The sequence below is a fragment of the Hyla sarda genome, chromosome 2 (genome assembly GCF_029499605.1).
Source record: "Hyla sarda isolate aHylSar1 chromosome 2, aHylSar1.hap1, whole genome shotgun sequence".
NCBI classification, from domain to species: domain Eukaryota; kingdom Metazoa; phylum Chordata; class Amphibia; order Anura; family Hylidae; genus Hyla; species Hyla sarda.
In genome coordinates, this window is record NC_079190.1 from 235,272,931 (window position 1) to 235,295,891 (window position 22,961).

The 22,961-nt window shown below is 42.8% G+C and overlaps 2 protein-coding genes across 8 annotated transcripts in view; one reads left to right on the plus strand and one right to left on the minus strand.

Annotated features, from left to right (window-relative positions):
- RNFT1 (ring finger protein, transmembrane 1) overlaps window positions 1–10,380 on the minus strand; it is an 81,549-nt gene extending 71,169 nt beyond the window's left edge. For 2 of the 3 annotated variants that reach the window (XM_056556692.1, XM_056556695.1), the window contains exon 1: window positions 10,246–10,380. The gene's annotated coding sequence lies outside the window, so the exon portion shown is untranslated. The remainder of the gene's footprint in view (window positions 1–10,245) is intronic. The other variant, XM_056556693.1, reaches the window with a different exon arrangement.
- Window positions 1–22,961, plus strand: part of LOC130355880 (uncharacterized) — a 501,680-nt gene that overhangs the window by 18,971 nt on the left and 459,748 nt on the right. The gene's annotated exons all lie outside the window — the stretch shown is intronic.

Here is a 22,961-nt window from a genome sequence, read left to right on the forward strand (position 1 = left end):
CCCGGAAACACTTAAAACACATATGTAATACTCTGCACTGATTATAATTACATGTGGCTAGATCATAATTGTTACATATCTGGTTCTTGCCTAAAAACTTCACCGGTCTACCCAATTTGTCAACTGTATCCATTTATTTATGTCCAGCCTGTGACATGCTAGGTTTACCTGCCGCAGAATCATCCTGCGCCGGATTGCACCAAGCCGTAGCATGCGATATAGATTGGCACAAGGCACACGACGGGGCCCTGAGACCCACAAAATACCTACAGAATAACTCTGTATCCAGTTTGGACCAATCATAACAGTAACCGTGTTGTTTGAAGGCTGCCGCCTTTGCAGAAGATGATTTATGATAATCATAGAAGTAGGTTCCGCCATACTTGTTGCACAACTCCGCGATATTGAATAAATATGCATCCAATTCCTCTCTGTGGCTTCACTGAACAGATCACATCCCAGAACATACTGAAAGCCACTATGAATTCAGAAAGGGATAGTTTCTTATTCAACCTGGCATCCTTACTTCTTAGTACCACTGACAATTCTCCACAAGCAACGGTTCTGGTGTCTATCATGTCGTGCGTGGCAATAAGCAAAGATGCCAAATTGACATCCCTTCCCTCCAATATATCTCTATGTACATTGGTAGGAACAAAATAAGCTGGAGCAACTCTAGGTGGCAACATCCCCCTACCTGTATGAGAGCTACATCCCGGTACTGGCACTGCTATTTGCATGCCAGTAGTAGCTTGATCAGGCACCATGACGGGTACGAGAACACCTGCTGCTGTCCCTTGAGAGATGCTGATCTCAAGATTATCTAGCCTGCACGCTTGACAATGAGTCCATCATGGTTGACATCATGGCATGTAATTGTCCCAGAGAAGCTGCCACAGGGTCCTGTTGTTGACTTATCCCAAGCATCAGGTCAGCCATTCGTAACTTATACAATTCCGTGCGTGCGGAAGCAGGAAACGGGACCCCGCGCTTCTTGAGCTCATCCATCAGCTTTGGGATGGTCCATGACCGATACGATGGACCACCACCCCTCTCAAAAACCCTGGATGGGGTATCTAAAATGGACAGTGAATCCTCAATATCAGATCCATGAGACATGCTTGAGCAGGTACCTGTCTGGGCCAAGAGGGTACCGGTGGAAAATGAAAAACAATAATTAAAAACCCATGCAGCATGTATCATGAACTTCTCTCCTTTTTTTATTTTATTTTTTAAATCAATACCCAACCAGGGTGCACGGGTATATATCTGAAACAACGACCGTCACTGGACCTGCAATACTAAATGAAAAACCTGACCATAAACGAAAGATATGAGTAAATATGTAAGTGTTCATACAATAAGTGAGATTGTATCTGATCTGAAAACATGTCAGATCACCTACACGACCACACCATATCAGTTCTTCATGCTCTGAAGATGAGTCAGCAACAACCATAATTCACCCCCAAATCCTGAAAGAACGAATCAGGTAACCGGATAGTGAATTAACATATAACTGACATGTAAATGACAACCGTCCCTATAAAATAACATGAAAACCGTGGCAGTTCATAAAATAACTACTAAAATTAAACGAAAACGTAAGCGTGAAAATACAACAAACGAGGTTGTATCTGACCTGAAAACATGTCAAGTCACATAAATAAAATACAACGCCAAATTGCTCTGAAAAAGAGTCAGTAACAACCGAAATCAACCCCCTAACCTGAAGAGGAGTCAGGTGACCAGGTAAGTAATTAAAACATAACTGAACGTGAATGACGGCTATAACTATAAAAACATATCATGATATTACCGTGCAGATTACTAAATAACCACTAAATGAAACGAAAATGTAAGCGTGTAATACAGCAAAACGAGGTTGTAAATGACCTGAAAACATGTCAAGTCACATAAATGAAATACAACGCCAAATTGCTCTGAAAATGAGTCAGTAACAACCGTAATTAACCCCCTAACCTGTAAAGGAGTCAGGTAACCGGTTAAGTAAACAAACATATCTGAACCTTTAAAAAAAAAAAATAATTTTCTTCATGGACCTCTCTCAACTGAGGATACTGTGATACACGTTACCTACGGTGTCAAATATTAGAAGAAACAGACAAAAAATTTGCCAAAAAAATTGCACCAGTCATAGTAGGTTAAGGATATTGAAAAAGAGAGGAAGATGTCCAATAATGTGTAATTAATAATTTATTAAAGTACACTATGGTGTCTTCTGCAGGGCCCTTGCATCAGACATAGCACTGGATAAAACAGATAAATGCAATAAATACTAATCATATACTCAATAAGGCATGCTCATGAACGTATATAATACACAGGATAAAATAATAATAGATAGATATATAAAACTTAGTTCCCAATTTGGCAAGCTGAGTATGATGTCGAATTTAATGTCTCATTTAGCAATGTATGTAGACGACAAGTTCATGCCTCTTATTTCATTACTCAATTGTAGCATCCTTACCTGTCGTCTACATACATTGCTAAATAAGAAACAGAATGATGCAATAAAATCCTTAACTGCGAATTCTAATATTGTAATATGAAGTGCTAACAAAGGTGGGGGAATAGTCATCCAGGACAAAAGCGTCTATGTCGCCGATCCAGCCTCCTATGTACCTTTATCAGATGACCCCACCAAAAGGTTCATAGAAGAATGCCACCTTCTGGTAGATAAAGCATTTGAAAGAAGAGTTCTTTCTAAAAAAGAGAAGGAATATCTGAAAATAAAAAATCCAAGATTTCCCATATTCTATCACCTCCCAAAGGTCCATAAAGATCTGGACAATCCAGCAGGAAGACCAGTAATCTCAGGTGTCAACTCTCTAACGAGTAACCTCTTGACCTCCTACTTCAAAAGCATGTTATTCAACTCCGTTAATACTTAAAAGATACCCCCACCCTAATAGAACTTTTGGAAGACCAAGTATGGAAAAAGGGGTATAAGTGGGCCACCCTAGATGTCACCACCCTATATTCCAACATCCCACATAAAAAAGGAATCAACACCATATCAAGAATCTTAGATCAAGACCTGTCAATGCCAGTCAAACAAAAAAAGTTTGTGACAGACAGCATTGCATTTATCCTTAGCCACAACTATTTTAGTTTTCAAGCCATGATGTTCCTGCAGACAACGTGCACAGCGATGGGGACAAAATTTGCCCCATCATTTGCCAATGTATATATGGGTGGCTGTGAGGAAGAATATGTCTATACCGAACACCCCTGGAAGGTGTGACAGTGTGGCAAGGAAAGGGTGTATTTCCCTAGCTAACCCTGGAGAAACATCCACCTGTGGCCTAATTAATGAGGTAGCAGAACGGGGAAGTGTGTTTAAAAGGAAGTCAGACAGTGTAGTCTGGGCTCTCCCCAGAAGACAGCAAGGTGGCTGTAGGGAGAGGCAGGGGTCCTGCTGAGGAACACACAGCCCGAGCTGTGAGTGGGCCCAAAGAGTGGTGTGGACGAGACACACAGCAAGAGGTTGTAAACACTGTGTGTGAATAGTGAGTAGAAGGTTACAGGAGGCGTAAGTTTAACTGGCCGGGAAAAGCCCACCAGTTGATAGACAGGGCATGCTGGATTGTGTAGTTAGTGACTAGACGGTCTAGGGTTTTGTTAGTTCCTGTCTTATGATTTTATTTATCCTGCAACCTGTCTAATAAAGCTGGCGAGGAGCCGGACTTGCATAAAGTACTGTTTGCCGGTTTATTGAAGTGGAAACGTGTCCTGTGACGGTGTCAAGGATGATCCCAGAGCTATCCCCAGGAAGAAATCCTTACAAAAGATTACATCAAATTTTATAAAAGGTACATAGATGACTTTATATTCATTTGGAGTGGGACAGAGGAAGAATTCGAAAGATTTACGGAGTACCTTAACAAAAATAATTGGAACCTATCATTCTCCGGGAAATGTACAGAAAAAGTAATTGAATATTTGGACCTGGAATTGACTACTGAGCATTTGAAGATTATCACAAGGACTGATTTAAAAAAATGTAGACTGCAATAGCCTTCTCGATTTCAACAGTTGCAATTTTAAAAAATATACTGTATGGCTAATTCCACCGGATTAGGTGAATTGTACCAAGACAACAGATTACATTTCACAGTGGTATCATCAAAAAAAAGATTGTCGGAAAAAGGCTATCCAAAGAACATCATTGAAGCAGCCTTTAAGAGGGCTCTAAAGAACCCATTTGGGATTAAGAAGAAAGAGATGGATAAAAAAAAAGATTAGGAGCAACAGGAGAATAAAGAATTCAGATACAACTTTATCACCAACTATTCAGCTGGACATCTGAATATTAGAGAAACAATAAAAAGACATTGGGATATCCTACGACTGGATCCAATTTTAAATAAATTAATACCTGAAAAACCGAGGTTCACCTATAGACGTGCTAGGAAGATAAAAAGCAACATCGCACCCAGTCGATTGAAGGAAAAAAACAATAACAACAACAAAAAACACTAACTTTAACCCCTTAAGGACTTAGCCCTTTTTCACCTTAAGGACTCGGCCGTTTTTTGCAATTCTGACCACGGTCACTTTAAACATTAATAACTCTGGAATGCTTTTACTTATCATTCTGATTCCCAGTTTGTTTTTCCGTGACATATTCTACTTTAACATAGTGGTAAAATTTTATGGTAACTTGCATCCTTTCTTGGTGAAAAATCCCAAAATTTGATGAAAAAAATGAAAATTTTGCATTTTTCTAACTTTGAAGCTCTCTGCTTGTAAGGAAAATGGATATTCAAAATACATTTTTTTTTGGTTCACATATACAATATGTCTACTTTATGTTTGCATCATAAAATGTATGAGTTTTTACTTTTGGAAGACACCAGAGGGCTTCAAAGTTCAGCAGCAATTTTCCAATTTTTCACAAAATTTTCAAATTGATATTTTTAAGGGACCAGTTCAGTTTTGAAGTGGATTTGAAGGGTCTTCATATTAGAAATACCCCATAAATGACCCCATTATAAAAACTACACCCCCAAAGTATTCAAAATGACATTCAGTCAGTGTTTTAACCCTTTAGGTGTTTCACAGGAATAGCAGCAAAGTGAAGGAGAAAATTCCAAATCTTAATTTTTTACACTCGCATATTCTTGTAGACCCAATTTATGAATTTTTGCAAGTGGTAAAAGGAGAAAATTTTTACTTGTATTTGTATCCCAATTTCTCTCGAGTAAGCACATACCTCATATGTCTATGTAAATTGTTCGGCGGGCGCAGTAGAGGGCTCAGAAGGGAAGGAGTAACAAGGGGATTTTGGAGAGAACATTTTTCTGAAATGATTTTTGGGGGGCATGTCACCTTTAGGAAGCCCCTAGGGTGTCAAAACAGCAAAAAAAAAAAAAAAAACACATGGCATACCATTTTGGAAACTAGACCTCTCGGGGAATGTAACATGGGATAAAGTGAGCCTTAATACCCCACAGGTGTTTCGTGACTTTTGCAAATGTAAAAAAAAAAAATAATTAACTAAAATGCTTGTTTTCCCCAAATTTAACATTTTTAAAAAGGGTAATAGCAGAAAATACCCCCCAAAATTTGAAGCCCAATTTCTCCCGAGTCAGAAAACACCCCATATGGGGGTGAAAAGTGCTCTGCTGGCGCACTACAGGTCTCAGAAGAGGAGTAGTCACATTTGGCTTTTTGGAAGCAAATTTTGCTCTGGGGGCATGCAGCATTTAGGAAGCCCCTATGGTGCCAGGACCGCAAAAAAAAAACCACATGGCATACTATTTTGGAAACTAGACCCCTCGGGAACGTAACAAGGGGTTAAGTGAACCTTTATACCCCACAGGTGTTTCACGACTTTTGCATATGTAAAAAAAAAATTTTTTTTTACCTAAAATGCTTGTTTTCCCAAAAATTTTAAATTTTTAAAAAGGGTAAAAGCATAAAATACCCCCCAATTTCTCCCGAGTACAGCTATACCCCATATGTGACCCTTAACTGTTGCCTTGAAATACAACAGGGCTCCAAAGTGAGAGCGCCATGCGCATTTGAGGCCTGAATTAGGGACTTGCATAGGGGTGGACATAGGGGTATTCTACACCAGTAATTCCCAAACGGGGTGCCTTCAGTTGTTGTAAAACTCCCAGCATGCCTGGACAGTCAGTGGCTGTCTGGTAATACTGGGAGTAGTTGTTTTGCAACAGCTGGAGGCTCCGTTTTGGAAACAGTGGCGTACCAGACGTTTTTCTTTTTTATTGGGGAGGGGGGCTGTGTAGGGGTATGTGTATATGCAGTGTTTTTTTTACTTTTTATTTTATTTTGTGTTAGTGTAGTGTAGTGTTTTTAGAGTACAGTCGGCGGGGGTTCACAGTAGTTTCTCGCTGGCAGTTTTCTGCCGCAGCTCAAACTTGCAGCCGGATACTTACTGTAAACCTCCGCCCATGTGAGTGTACCCTGTACGTTCACATTGGGGAGAGGGGAACATCCAGCTGTTGCAAAACTACAACTCCCAGCATGCGCTGACAGACTGTACATGCTGAGAGTTTTAGTTTTGCAACAGCTGTAGGCACACTGGTTATGTATCACTGAGTTTGTGACCTAACTCAGTGTTTCACAACCAGTGTGCCTCCAGCTGTTGCAAAACTACAACTTAAAGCATGTACGGTGCATGCTGGGAGTTGTAGTTTGCAACAGCTGGAGGCCCACCGGTCGTGAAACACTGAGTTAGGTAAAAAAAAAATCTGAGTTTCACAACCAGTGTGCCTTCAGCTGTTGCAAAACTACAACTCTCAGCAGTCACCGACAGCCAATGGGCTTGCTGGGAGTTGTAGTTATGCAACCAGCAGATGCACCAGTACAACTCCCAGCATGCACTTTAGCTGTTTGTGCAAGCTGGGAGTTGTAGTTATACAACAGCTGAAGGTACACTTTTCCATAGAAAAAATTTGCCTCCAGCTGTTGCAAAACTATAAGTCCCAGCATTCCCATAAGGGAATTCTGGGAGTTGTGGTGGTCTGCCTCCTGCTGTTGCATAACTACAGCTCCCAGCATGCCCTTTTTGCATGCTGGGAGCTGTTGCTAAGCAACAGCAGGAGGCTGTACTCACGTCCAACTGCTGCTCCCCAGGTCAGTCCCTCACCGCCGGCGCTCCAATGGGCCCCGATCCCAACAGAGACGCCGGGGATCGGGGTCCCCAGCTGCCAGGGTCCACATCCCGCACCCGCTCACGTGCTCTGGAAGAGGGGCGGAGCGGGTTGCGGGAGTGACACGCGCAGCAGGTGCCCTGATTGGTCGGCCGGTAAACCGGCCAACGAATCAGGGCGATCGTGAGGTGGCACCAGTGCCACCTCACCCCTGCTGGCTATGGCTGTTCGGGGCCATCAGAGACGGCCCCGATCAGCCAGTAATTCTGGGTCACCGGGTCACTGGAGACCCGATTGACCCGGAATCGCCGCAGATCGCTGGGCTGAATTGTCCAGCGATCTGCGGCCATCGCCGACATGGGGGGACATAATGACCCCCCTGGGCGATATGCCACGATGCCTGCTGAACGATTTCAGCAGGCATCCGGCTCCGGTCCCCAACCGGCTAGCGGTGGGGACCGGAATTCCCACGGGCGTATGGATACGCCCTGCGTTCTTAAGGACTCGGAATGCAGGGCGTATCCATACGCCCTGCGTCCTGAAGAGGTTAATCCTGGAAAAAGTGGTTTATTCCACAAAGGTGCAATAGGCAACATTTCAGGTGCAAGCATGCAGCCTTTTTCAAGCTGGCTTGAAAAAGGCTGCATGCTTGCAGCTGAAATGTTGCCTATTGCACCTTGATGGAATAAACCACTTTTTACAAGTTTTCATCTAAGAACCGGAGTGCTGCAGTGTTTTTGCAATGTGTATCGTTTGGAGGCTCGTGACCTGGGACTCCCACTGAATTGCACCCACTGCTACCTTTTGTGTTCTCTAACTTTAATCCTGGATATCATGGAAAAGAAAAACCTGGTTGCTATAGATGTGGACTAAGAACATGCAAATTATGCATGAACATAAACCATGGAGCAACCGCGTACACAAGTAACAGCACAGGAGAAAGCTTCAACATCAGAACTAGGTTGTGCTGTTCATCTACCTAGGTCATCTATTTGATCAAATGTGATTGCAAGTTGCAGTACATCGGTAGAACGATGCAGCAACTAAGGACCAGAATGAATAACCATTGCCATAATCCATGGATTCATAAAACACAGCGTATGACGTCATGCCACTGAGTTTCATAACAATAACTTTACAGCATTTAAAGTGATAGCTCTTGAACAGATACCCGTAAATGCACATTACCGTTTTGAAAGTCTGAAGAGGCGTGAGTCATTTTGAATCTTTAAAATGAACATGCTATATCCATTTGGTTTGAACGAAGAATTGGAAAACATATAGTGTGTTTTCAAGACCCAGGTCCATCCAATATATATATATATATATATATATATATACAGGGTGGGCCATTTATATGGATACACCTTAATAAAATGGGAATGGTTGGTGATATTAACTTCCTGTTTGTGGCACATTAGTATATGTGAGGGGGGGGGGGGGGAACTTTTCAAGATGGGTGGTGACCATGGTGGCCATTTTGAAGTCGGACATTTTGAATCCAACTTTTGTTTTTCAATAGGAAGAGGGTCATGTGACACATCAACCGTATTGGGAATTTCATAAGAAAAACAATGATGTGCTTGGTTTTAACGTAACTTTATTCTTTTATGAGTTATTTACAAGTTTCTGACCACTTATAAAATGTGTTCAATGTGCTGCCCATTGTGTTGGATTGTCAATGCAACCCTCTTCTCCCACTCTTCACACACTGATAGCAACACCGCAGGAGAAATGCTAGCACAGGCTTCCAGTATCCGTAGTTTCAGGTGCTGCACATCTCGTATCTTCACAACATAGACAATTGCCTTTAGATGACCCAAAAGATAAAAGTCTAAGGGGGTTAGATCGGGAGACCTTGGGGGCCATTCAACTGGCCCACGACGTCCAATCAACTTTCCAGGAAACTGTTCATCTAGGAATGCTCGGACCTGACACCCATAATGTGGTGGTCACCATCTTGCTGGAAAAACTCAGGGAACGTGCCAGCTTCAGTGCATAAAGAGGGAAACACATCATCATGTAGCAATTTCGCATATCTAGTGGCCTTGAGGTTTCCATTGATGAAGAATGGCCCCACTATCTTTGTACCCCATATACCACACCATACCATCAATTTTTGTGTTCCAACAGTCTTGGAGGGATCTATCCAATGTGGGTTAGTGTCAGACCAATAGCGGTGGTTTTGTTTGTTAACTTCACCATTCACATAAAAGTTTGCCTCATCACTGAACAAAACGTTCTCCATAAACTGAGGGTCCTGTTCCAATTTTTGTTTTGCCCATTCTGCAGCACCTGAAACTATGGATACTGGAAGCCGGTGCTAGCATTTCTCCTGCGGTGTTGCTATCAGTGTGTGAAGAGTGGGAGAAGAGGGTTGCATTGACAATCCAACACAATGGGCAGCACATTGAACACATTTTATAAGTGGTCAGAAACTTGAAAATAACTCATGAAAGAATAAAGTTACATTAAAACCAAGCACATCATTGTTTTTCTTGTGAAATTCCCAATATGTTTGATGTGTCACATGACCCTCTTCCTATTGAAAAAACAAAAGTTGGATTCAAAATGGCCGACTTCAAAATGGCCGCCATGGTCACACCCATCTTGAAAAGTTTCCCCCCTCACATATATTAATGTGCCACAAACAGGAAGTTAATATCACCAACCATTCCCATTGTATTAAGGCGTATCCATATAAATGGCCAACCCTGTATGTGTATATATATATATATATATATATATATATATAAAAAATTATATTTTCCATTTTTATTTCTTTATATTTTTCAAATACTCAACATGCACTTACTAAGTCGATATCATCTACCTTGTCAAGCACTGTTGATACTAACCCTTTGTATCACTATGTATCACTATTGACAAATACATATGCATCTGTCACTGACAAAATTTTAATTGCCATATACCAGTATCTTTAACACTCTCTTTTCTTCCATATAAGTTTCTTCAAGTAATATATAATTTGTTTACTTTATTTCATTTGATTCATTTATTTCATCCATTTAATTTTCCTTTTTTTATTCCTTGACATTATAGCGATATGCACATATAATTTACATGCTATATCTACTCGATTGTATTATTGATTTTACTCCCCTCGGGCACCAGATTCACTGATGTAGCTACATACCCAAACAGTCTCTATACACATACATGCAGAGAATATCCTGAGCATCTCTGCATGTCCACGAAAAGCCATTTATTCTCACCAAACGCATGCACGAGTTATAGCGTCCTTAGCAACATCCCCCTTCTAGTGAACTATTACGCTCACCGTTGGCCTCATACACGGGCATGCGCATTGTCTGTTTAAACCTCTGCTGACAGCGGCTGAGGACAGTAAACTCCGTGCAAGCCATGGAACAAACCATAATGATAGTTGGATGTTCCCTTGCACGGCACTAGGTGGCGCTTAAGTAAGGGACCTGGATACATGCTGCAATAATTTTATCTATATATTTATTTACATGTGCAATACCCGGAGCATCTTAAATACTGTTTACATTGTACGTCACTCTCCTGCATTTCTGGCAGGAGCACTGATGTCAGATACTTGCCAATCATTTGACTTTTAGCGCGCTTTTAGCCTTATAAGCACACTGTTTGTATGTACATGCCATTTTAACATTGAGAAAGAGGCTAGTAAAGGCCTGAAAACGCGTTTGTTTGCATTGGCACTTCAATAAAAGGACTATCTTCCCATATGTTACGAAATGTGAGTTTATCAGATGGTTTGCGCCCGTGGAATTTTTTCCTCCCTCCATTGATGTCTCTACATTCGGCTGAGGACCTCTGACAGCTGAAACCCGGGTGGCTGCACCGACTTTACACGCTGTTAAAGGTGGTTGTGTTTGGCACACAACCACAAAAGGTGAGCGAGATTGCCCCTATCCTTCATTTAATATTGAAGGGCACTTTGACGCCATCAAGACTACTATCCCATGAGAAGCTCTGCTTTGTTTTTTCCAGATACGCTCATCCATTATTCACATAGAAAGAGACCTTTACTGACATTTTATACGCATATGCAAACATTTGAAAAAAGTCAAGAGCACGATCCATTGTGATATATTTGCAACATCTTTAGTGTAACCCCTTGAAAACACATCCAATTTTAGTTTTTGCAATTTGAATTTTTCCTCCTCTTCTTCCAAAGGCCATAACTATTTAAATTTTTTTAAAATTTTGCAAATTTAGGAGGCTAATGTGCAAAATCTGTAGTTTTCATTGGTACAATTTTGGCATTAATTGATGGCTTTTTATTCGATTTTCATTTTGTTGACAGTCATGTGACCAAAATCCCACAAATCTGGCATTTGGTCTTCACCATGATATTTCATTAATGGTATATTTTAATAGTTTGGACATTTCCACACATGGTGATGCCAAATATGCTTTTATAGAAGTCCTGTAGAATTTTTTTTTTGCTTATTCAATAAAATGCATGATGAATGCAAGTCAAGTATATTCGTCTGGTGTTGTCAACAGGTTAAATTTACACTAGGAATTAGGGATTAGACTATGTTCATATCTCAACATAGGCTATCTTTGTGTATACATAAGTAACTGGAAGAATGAATCAATTTATTTCAATTAACTGAATGTAGTACAGTGGTCCCTCAAGTTACAATATTAATCGGTTCCAGGAAGACCATTATATGTTGAAACCATTGTATGTTGAGACCAGAACTCTATGGAAACCTAGTAATTGGTTCTGAAGCCCCAAAATGTCATAACATATTTTTTTTTTCAAGTGAGGATTAAAGAAAAATAAGTAAATACCGTATTTATCGGGGTATACCACGCACCGGCCTATAACACGCACCCTCATTTTACCAAGGATATTTGGGTAAAAAAAGTTTTTTACCCAAATATCCATGATAAAATGAGGGTGCGTGTGTGCGCGTGTATACCCCGATATACCCCCAGGAAAGGCAGGGGGAGAGAGGCCGTCGCTGCCCGCTTCTCTCCCCCTGCCTTTCCTGGGGTCTAGAGCGCTGCTGTCGGCCCTTTTCACCCCCTGGTTATCGGCGCCGCTGCCCGTTCTGTCCCCCTGACTATCGGTGCCAGCGCCGATAGCCAGGGGGAGAGAAGCGGCGCCGACAGCCAGGGGGAGAGAAGGGGCAGCGGCACCCATTGCCGGCGCCGCTGCCCCGTTGCCTCCCCCCATCCCCGGTGGCATAATTACCTGAGTCGGGTCCACGCTGCTCCAGGCCTCCGTCGTGCGTCCCCGGCGTCATCGCTATGCGCTGAACGGCGCGGCGCTCTGACGTCATGCGCCGCGCCGTTCAGCGCATAGCAATGACGCCGGGGACGCACGACGGAGGCCTGGAGCAGCGCGGACCCGACTCAGGTAATTATGCCACCGGGGATGGGGGGAGGCAACGGGGCAGCGGCGCCGGCAATGGGTGCCGCTGCCGCTTCTCTCCCCCTGGCTATCGGCGCCGGCACCGATAGTCAGGGGGACAGAACGGGCAGTGGCGCCGATAACCAGGGGGTGAAAAGGGCCGACAGCAGCGCTCTAGACCCCAGGAAAGGCAGGGGGAGAGAAGCGGGCAGCGACGGCCTCTCTCCCCCTGCCTTTCCTGGGGGTGTATCGGCGTATAACACGCACACAGACTTTAGGCTAAAAATTTTAGCCTAAAAAGTGTGTGTTATACGCCGATAAATACGGTAACTAATATAGATAAAGCAAGTTCTTACATATAAAAGTAATAAAGATCTGCTGGGAGCTGTAATCACTGTCTATGTAGAGAACAGGAGCTTCTTCATGGTCCTGTACAATACACACAGTGTCCAAAAAAAGGAAAATGGAGCCGCCCTCACCTGGTGTCCAAAGGAGCATCTATACCTGGCACAGGTAAAGAGTAGTACAGAACATGTAGTTCATCCCTGTACTGTGGGACGGCACTAACAGACAGCCAGTCAGTGCATGCACTTCAGTAACACAGGTGTTTTACCAGTGAATGCCCATTCTAATTGGTCAGTTCTTTCAGCCATTGACACATTTTGCAGATCTGGACTGTCCGTAGCATTGTATGTTGAATTTGGTTTCAAGTTACAATTGTCCAGAAAAGACATGTATGTTGAGGCAATTGTAAGTTGAGGAATCACTGTATAGGAGTGACTCCAATTGATACATTTCTAGAGTGTATAGTTACTTTCTATTTTTGGGACACAAAATCTGCATTTTTTAGTAACACCAAAAGCATATAAATATTTAGAGCGCAACTGTCATGGATATTATATCCCCCCAGAATAACATGATAGTATAGATGATGACACTTGTAATGCAGCTATACCTTTGGCTGCTCTTTATCACACTTTATCAGCAGAAAAATAGTTTTATTGTGTGGTCAGCAACTGTCGGATAGGCGTGGCTGGGGATCGTAATGCCCTGCCTCCGCCACGCCTATACCCTGTAAGTGAGCGCTGGGACCACTGTGTGATTGACACACAGGTCCCCACCCCCGATGTCCATGATGTGCGGTCTGGCGTGACTTCACTGAGCCTATACATATTATGTGCACCTTTATGATATACAGTGCCAGTACTCCTTTCTTCTCCTGGTGCCGGAGACACGCTGCTTCTGCTTTCACTAGAGGTAGAGAGCTCGCTCCCTGCCTCTAGCACTGCACAGGCGGACTGAGCTGGTGGTAGACAACGGGAGTGAGCGCTTTCTCTCTGCCTCTAGTGAAAGCAGAAGCAGCGCATCTCCGGCACCAGAAGAAGAAAGAAGAGGAGTACGGGCACTGTATATCATAAAGGTGTATATGTATAGGCTCAGTGAAGTCACACCAGACCGCACATCATGGACATCGGGGGTGGGGACCTGTGTGTCAATCACACAGTGGTCCCAGCGCTCACTTACAGGGTATAGGCGTGGCGGAGGTGGGGCATTACGATCCCCAGCCATGCCTATCCGACAGTTGCTGACTGCACGATAAAACTATTTTCCTACTGATAAAATCTGATAAAGAGTAGACAAAAGTATAGCTGCATTACAAGTGTTATCATCTATACCATCATGTTATAAGTCTGGTGTGTACAATATCCATGACAGTTGTGCTTTAAAAATGCAAAAGAAAGATGGAGGACAGCACTAGACTAATCCTCTTTGCTTGTGGTCAGCTAAAAAGCCAGTTCAGTATTCAAAAGAAGTCCAAGGCCATAGCCCCAAAAATGGAAATCTCCATTTTGCTTAACTCCTTAAGGACTGAGGGGTTTTCGGTTTTTGCACTTTCGTTTTTTCCTCCTCACCTTTTAAAAACCATAACCCTTTCAATTTTGCACCTAAAAATCCATATGATGGCTTATTTTTTGCGCCACCAATTCTATTTTGCAGTGACATCAGTCATTTTACCCAAAATGCGACAGCGAAACGGAAAAAAAATCATTGTGCGATGAAATTGAGGAAAAAATGCCATTTTGTAACTTTTGGGGGCTTCCGTTTCTATGCAGTACATTTTTCAGTAAAAATGACACCTGATCTTTATTCTGTAGGTCCATACAGTTAAAATGATACCCTACTTATATCAGTATGATTTTGTCGTACTTCTGGAAAAAATCATAACTACATGCACGGAAATTTATACGTTTAAAATTGTCATCTTCTGACCCCTATAACTTTTTTATTTTTCTACGTATGGGGCGGTATGAGGGCTCATTTTTTGCAACGTTTTTAGCGGTACAATTTTTGTATTGATCAGACTTTTTGATCGCTTTTTATTAATTTTTTCATGATATAAAAATCGACCAAAAATACGTTATTTTGGACTTTGGAATTTTTTGGCACGTACGCCATTGACCGTGCGGTTTAATTAATGATATATTTTTATAGCACGGACATTTACGCACGCGGCGATACCACATATGTTTATTTTTATTCTTATTTACACAGTTTTTTTTAATGGGAAAAGGGGGGTGATTTGAACTTTTATTAGGGAAGGGGTTAAATGACCTTTGTTAACTTTTTTTTTCACTTTTTTTTTGTAGTGCTATAGCTCCCATAGGGACCTATAACACTGCACACACTGATCTCCTATGCTGATCCCTGCAGAGCCATAGCTCTGCACGGATCAGCAAGATAGGGGCTCGATTGCTCAAGCCTGTAGTTCAGGCTTGGAGCAATCAAACCCCGATCGGATGCTGCGGACACAGGTAAGGAGACCTCCGCCTGCGTCCCAGCTGATCGGAACATCACGATTTTATCGCGATGTCCCGATCAGCCCGACTGAGCTGCCGGGAAGCGTTTACTTTCGTTTTCAGACGCGGCGGTCAACTTTGATCGCAGCGTCTGAAGGGTTAACAGCGCTCGGCACAACGATTGGTGCCGCACGCTGTTAGCCCAGGGTCCTGGCTATGATTAGCAGCCGGGACCGACCCGGTGTGATGCGGGGTCACGGCGTGACCCTGTTTTTAACACCGGGAGCGGCCTCAGGACGTACAGGTACGTCCTAAGTCCTTAAGGAGTTAAAAAACTGCTGTTGTTTATTGGTTCCCCAAATGCAACGTTTAGGCTTGATGTTGGCCTTTATCAAGCAATTTTGTGGATGCATTTTTACAAATGAAATATGCCTGAAAAAACACTCTATGTGTGACCATAGGCTTTCCGCTATTCTTTGAATAACCTCATGGTAGCAACATAAAGCTTTTGACAATAAAAACAGTTGCACTTGAAGGGGAACTCTGGTGGAAAACTTTTTTTTTTTAAATCAACTAGTGCCAGAAAGTTAAACAGATTTGTAAATTACTTCTATTAAAAATCTTAATCCTTCCAGTACTTATAAGCTGCTGAATACTACAGAGGGAATTCTTTGCTTTTTGGAACACAGAGCTCTCTGCTGACATCACGAGCACAGTGCTCTCTGCTGACATCTCTGTACATTTTAGGAACTGTCCAGAGCAGCATATGTTTGCTATGGGGATTTTCTCCTACTCTGGACAGTTCTTAAAATGGACAGAGATTTCAGCAGAGAGCACTGTGCTTGTGATTCAGCAGAAAGCTCTGTGTTCGTTCCAAAAAGAAAAGAATTTCCTCTGTAGTATTCAGCAGGTAAGTACTGAAAGGATTAAGATTTTTTACTAGAAGTAATTTACAAATTTGTTTAACTTTCTCGCACCAGTTGATTTAAAAAAAAAAAAAGTTTTCCACCGGAGTACCCCTTTAACCCCTTAAGGACTCAGCCCATTTTGGCCTTAAGGACTCAGACAATTTAATTTTTACGTTTTCATTTTTTCCTCCTCGCCTTCTAATAATCATAACTCTTTTATATTTTCATCCACAGACTAGTATGAGGGCTTGTTTTTTGCGCGACCAGTTGTCCTTTGTAATGACATCACTCATTATATCATAAAATGTATGGCGCAACCAAAAAACACTATTTTTGTGGGGAAATTAAAACGAAAAACGCAATTTTGCTAATTTTGGAAGGTTTTGTTTTCACGCCGTTCAATTTCTGGTAAAAATGACATGTGTTCTTTATTCTGAGGGTCAATACGATTAAAATGATACCCATTATTATATACTTTTATATTATTGTTGCGCTTAAAAAAAATCACAAACTTTTTAACCAAATTAGTACGTTTATAATCCCTTTATTTTGATGACCTATAACTTTTTTATTTTTCCGTATAAGCGGCGGTATGGGGGCTCATTTTTTGCGCCATGATCTGTACTTTTTTTTGATACCACATTTGTATATAAAAAACTTTTAATACATTTTTTATAATTTTTTTTTTAATAAAATGTATTAAAAAAGTAGGAATTTTGGACTTTTTAAATTTTTTTTCGTTCACGCCGTTCACCGTATGGGATCATTAACATTTTATTTTAATAGTTCGGACATTTACGCACGCGGCGATACCAAATATGTCTATAAAAAATGTTTTTTACGCTTTTTGGGGGTAAAATAGGAAAAAACGGACGTTTTACTTTTTTATTGGGGGAGGGGATTTTTCACTTTTTTTTTACTTTTACTTTTACATTTTTTGACATTTTTTTTTACACTTGAATAGTCCCCATAGGGGACTATTCATAGCAATACCATGATTGCTAATACTGATCTGTTCTATGTATAGGACATAGAACAGATCAGTATTATCGGTCATCTCCTGCTCTGGTCTGCTCGATCACAGACCAGAGCAGGAGACGCCGGGAGCCGCACGGAGGAAGGAGAGGGGACCTCCGTGCGGCGTTATGAATGATCGGATCCCCGCAGCAGCGCTGCGGGCGATCCGATCGTTCATTTAAATCGCGAACTCCCGCAGATGCCGGGATCTGTATTGATCCCGGTACCTGAGGGGTTAATGGCGGACGCCCGCGAGATCGCGGGCGTCGGCCATTGCCGGCGGGTCCCTGGCTGCGATCAGCAGCCGGGATCAGCCGCGCATGACACGGGCATCGCTCCGATGCCCGCGGTTATGCTTAGGACGTAAATGTACGTCCTGGTGCGTTAAGTACCACCTCATCAGGACGTACATTTACGTCCTGCGTCCTTAAGGGGTTAAAGGGTACTCCACTGGAAAAATGTTTTTTAAACCAACTGGTGCCAAAAAGTTAAACAGATTATCTTAACCCTTAACTCTTAACCCTGCCAGTACTTATCAGCTGCTGTATGCCCCACAGGAAGTTCTTTTCGAATTTCCTTTATGTCTGGCCACAGTGCTTTCAGCTGACACCTCTGTACATTCTAGGAACTGTCCAGAGTAGGAGATATTTGCTATGGGGATTTGCTCCTACTCTGGACAGTTCCTAAAATGGACAGAGGTGTCAGCAGAGAGCACTGTGGTCAGACAGAAAGGAAATGCAAAAAGAAAAGAACTTCCTCTTGAATATACAGCTGATAAGTACTGGATGGGTTAAGATTTTTAAATAGAATACATTTACAAATCTGTAGAACTTTCTGGCACCAGTTACAGGGGTACTACCGTGGAAAACATTTTTTTAAATCAACTGGTGCCATAAAGTTAAACATATTTGTAAATCACTTCTATTAAACAAATCTTAATCCTTCCAGTACTTTTTAGGGGCTGTATACTAAAGAGAAATCCAAAAAGAAAAGCATTTCCTGTGATGTCCTGACCACAGTGCTCTCTGCTGACCTCTGCTGTCCATTTTAGGAACTGTCCAGAGAAGCATATGTTTGCTATGGGGATTTTCTCCAGTTCCTAAAATGGACAGCAGAGGTCAGCAGAGAGCACTGTGGTCAGGACATCACAGGAAATGCATTTCTTTTTTGGATTTCTCTTTAGTATACAGCCCCTAAATAGTACTGGAAGGATTAAGATTTTTTAATAGAAGTGATTTACAAATCTGTTTAACTTTCTGGCACCAGTTGATTTAAAAAAAAAAAGTTTTCCACGTTAGTACCCCTTTAAGTAAAAAAAAAAAATGTTTTCCAGTGGAGTACCCCTTTAAAACCACATGGTGGCAGCCTATGCATACTGAAACTTGATGAATGCCAACTTTCATAGACCTGGCAAGATTTTATTTATTACAATTAAAATTGATGATTGTTACATTTGTCTTCAAAGCAAATTGGTCCAAGATTTATGGACACATACATTTCTTCCAGATCTTATTTACACATGTATTTATCCTGCAAATAATTTTTCAATGGAATTACAATTTATTTAGCATTTATGGGCATGTAAGCCATTTGGAAATAGTGGAGCTTGTTTCTTAGAAATGTTGCAAGGATTAGGTTCGCTTTATTTAAAAAATGTTATTGACTTGATTGATCTGTAACCATTTTCTCTTATGTAATACTAAGAACTGTTTTAAACCAGGCATATGCCATGTGCTTATGTGTGTTCTGTTATGGAACAGATATTAAATATATTGCACTGCTTTGACCAACAAATACCTTCTCTATGTCATACCCCTTTTTTGAAACAGGATAGATTCAAAATTATTGCAAATGTTTTTTAAATATGGTGTATACAAACTAGAACAGTTTTAAACTGCTTGCCGCTGCATCTATATTTCGAGGGGAAAAAACGTATTACATTTTCCATTTGTGTAGCCATATGGTGGCTTGTTTTTTGCAGAATAAGTTGCACTTTTTAATAAAACCTTTTTGAGGTCCATATGCAATATTGAAAAACTTTTATTCCACAACAATTCCATGATACCAATAAGTATGATATAAATTATGTGTTGACTGTTTCCTCAGGATCAGTGTGATTACCTAATCTGTATAGTTTTTACATGCTTTTCTAAGTTTATGAATAAAAACCATTTTCAATTTTAAAAAAATTCTCGCCATATTTTGAGACCCATAATTATTTTATTATTCCATCAAGAGAACTTTATAGGATCTTGTTTTTTGAAAGACAAACTTTTATTGATATCATTTTAGATACATACTGTAAATATTTCTCCCTGGGGATAGCTCTGGGGTCATCCTTGACACCGACAGAGGACACGTTTCTACTCTAATCAGCAGGCAAACAACAGTACTTTATGCAAGCCCGGCCCCTCGCCAGCTTTATTATACAGGTTGCAGGATAAATAAAAACATAAGACAGGAACAAACAAAACCCTAGATCGTCTAGTCACTAACTAAACAATCCAGCATGCCCTGACTATCATCTGGTGGGCTTTTCCCAGCCAGTTAAACTCATGCCCCCTGCAACCTTCTACTCACTGTTCACGCACAGCATTTGCAACCTATTGCTGTGTGTCTCGTCCACACTTGGGGTCACTCACAGCTTGGGCTGTGTGTTCCCCACCAGGACCCCTACATCCCCCTACAGCCACCTTGCTGTAGAGAGCCCAGACTACACTATCTGACTTTCTTTTAAACACACTCCCCCTTTCTGCTACCTCATTAATTAGGCCACAGGTGGAGGTTTCTCCAGGGTTAGTGTCACGATTTGGCTGGCAGGAGGTGGATCCTCTGTGCCAGAGAGGGATTGGCGTGGACCGTGCTAGTGGACCGGTTCTAAGTTACTACTGGTATTCACCAGAGCCCGCCGCAAAGCGGGATGGTCTTGCAGCGGCGGTAGTAACCAGGTCGTATCCACTAGCAACGTCTCAACCTCTCTGACTGCTGAAGATAGGCGCGGTACAAGGGTGTAGACAAGAGCAAGGACGGACGTAGCAGAAGGTCGGGGCAGGCAGCAAGGATCGTAGTCAGGGGCAACGGCAGGAGGTCTGGAACACAGGCTAGGAACACACTAGGAAACGCTTTCACTGGCACAATGGCAACAAGATCCGGCGAGGGAGTGCAGGGGAAGTGAGGTATACATAGGGAGTGCACAGGTGAACACACTAATTAGACCAACTGCGCCAATCAGTGGCGCAGTGGCCCTTTAAATCGCAGAGACCCGGCGCGCGCGCGCCCTAGGGAGCAGGGCCGCGCGCGCCGGGACAGGACCGACGGAGAGCGAGTCAGGTACGGGAGCCGGGGTGCGCATCGCGAGCGGGCGCCACCCGCATCGCGAATCGCATCCCGGCTGGGGGCGGTATCGCAGCGCACCCGGTCAGTAGATCTGACCGGGGCGCTGCAGTAGCGAAGATGTTGCGAGCGCTCCGGGGAGGAGCGGGGACCCGGAGCGCTCGGCGTAACAGTACCCCCCCCTTGCGTCTCCCCCTCTTCTTGGAGCCTGAGAACCTGAGGACCAGACTTTTGTCTAGGATGTTGTCCTCAGGTTCCCAGGATCTCTCTTCAGGACCACAGCCCTCCCAATCAACCCAAAATTTTTTTTTTCCTCTGACCGTCTTGGAGGCCAGTATCTCCTTCACGGAGAAGATGTCAGAAGAACCGGAAACAGGAGTGGGAGAAACAAGTTTGGGAGAGAAACGGTTGATGATGAGTGGTTTAAGGAGAGAGACATGAAAGGCATTGGGAATACGAAGAGAAGGAGGAAGAAGAAGTTTGTAAGAGACAGGATTAATTTGGCACAAGATTTTGAAAGGACCCAGATAGCGTGGTCCCAGTTTGTAACTGGGGACACGGAAGCGGACATATTTAGCGGAGAGCCATACCTTGTCTCCGGGAGCAAAAATGGGGGAAGCTCTTCTTTTCTTATCGGCAAACTTTTTCATGCAAGATGAAGCCTGTAAAAGAGAATTTTGGGTCTCTTTCCATATGGTGGAAAGATCACGAGTCACTTCATCCACAGCGGGCAAACCAGAGGGCAAGGGAGTAGGGAGGGGGGGAAGAGGGTGACGGCCGTACACCACGAAAAATGGGGATTTAGCAGAAGATTCAGAGACTCTGAAGTTGTACGAGAATTCGGCCCATGGTAGAAGATCTGCCCAGTCATCCTGGCGGGAGGAAACAAAATGCCGTAAATAGTCACCCAGGACCTGGTTAATTCTTTCTACTTGCCCATTGGATTGAGGATGATAAGCAGAAGAGAAGTTTAATTTAATCTTGAGTTGTTTACAGAGAGCCCTCCAGAATTTTGACACGAATTGGACGCCTCTATCCGAGACGATCTGCGTGGGCAAACCGTGAAGACGAAAAATGTGTACAAAAAATTGTTTTGCCAACTGAGGCGCTGAAGGAAGACCAGGAAGAGGAATAAAATGTGCCATCTTGGAAAATCGATCAACGACCACCCAAACAACAGTGTTGCCACGGGATGGGGGTAAGTCTGTAATAAAGTCCATACCAATCAGAGACCAAGGCTGTTCGGGGACAGGCAGAGGATGAAGGAGACCAGCAGGCTTCTGGCGAGGAGTCTTATCCCGGGCACAGACAGTACAGGCCCGCACAAAATCAACAACATCCGTCTCCAGAGTCGGCCACCAATAGAAACGAGAGATGAGTTGCAAGGACTTTTTGATGCCCGCATGGCCTGCGAGGTGGGAGGAGTGACCCCATTTGAGAATCCCGAGACGTTGGCGTGGAGAAACGAAGGTCTTCCCTGGAGGAGTTTGCCTGATGGAGACTGGAGAAGTGGAGATCAGACAGTCAGGAGGAATGATGTGTTGCGGAGAGACCTCTACTTCCGAGGCATCCGAGGAACGAGAGAGAGCATCGGCCCTAATGTTCTTGTCGGCAGGGCGAAAATGAATTTCAAAGTTAAAACGGGCAAAGAACAACGACCACCTGGCCTGGCGAGGATTCAGCCGTTGGGCAGACTGGAGATAGGAGAGATTCTTGTGATCGGTGTAAATGATAACTGGAAATTTTGATCCCTCCAGCAGATGCCTCCATTCCTCAAGTGCCAATTTAATGGCCAGTAGTTCTCGATCCCCGATGGAGTAGTTCCTCTCCGCCGGAGAGAAGGTCCTAGAAAAAAAACCACAAGTAACAGCAGGCCCGGAAGAATTTTTTTGTAGAAGGACCGCTCCAGCTCCCACTGAGGAGGCATCAACCTCCAATAGGAAGGGTTTAGATGGGTCAGGTCTGGAGAGCACGGGAGCAGAAGAAAAGGCAGACTTGAGCCGTTTAAATGCGTCTTCCGCTTGGGGAGACCAGGACTTAGGATTGGCATTCTTCTTGGTTAAAGCCACGATAGGAGCCACAATAGTGGAAAAATGTGGAATAAATTGTCTGTAATAATTGACGAACCCCAAAAAACGTTGGATAGCACGGAGTCCGGAGGGGCGTGGCCAATCTAAGACGGCAGAGAGTTTATCTGGGTCCATTTGTAGTCCCTGGCCAGAGACCAAGTATCCTAGGAAAGGAAGAGATTGACATTCAAACAGACATTTCTCCATTTTGGCATAAAGTTGATTGTCTCGAAGTCTCTGAAGAACCATGCGGACATGCTGGCGATGTTCTTCTAAGTTGGCAGAAAAAATCAGAATATCGTCCAGATACACAA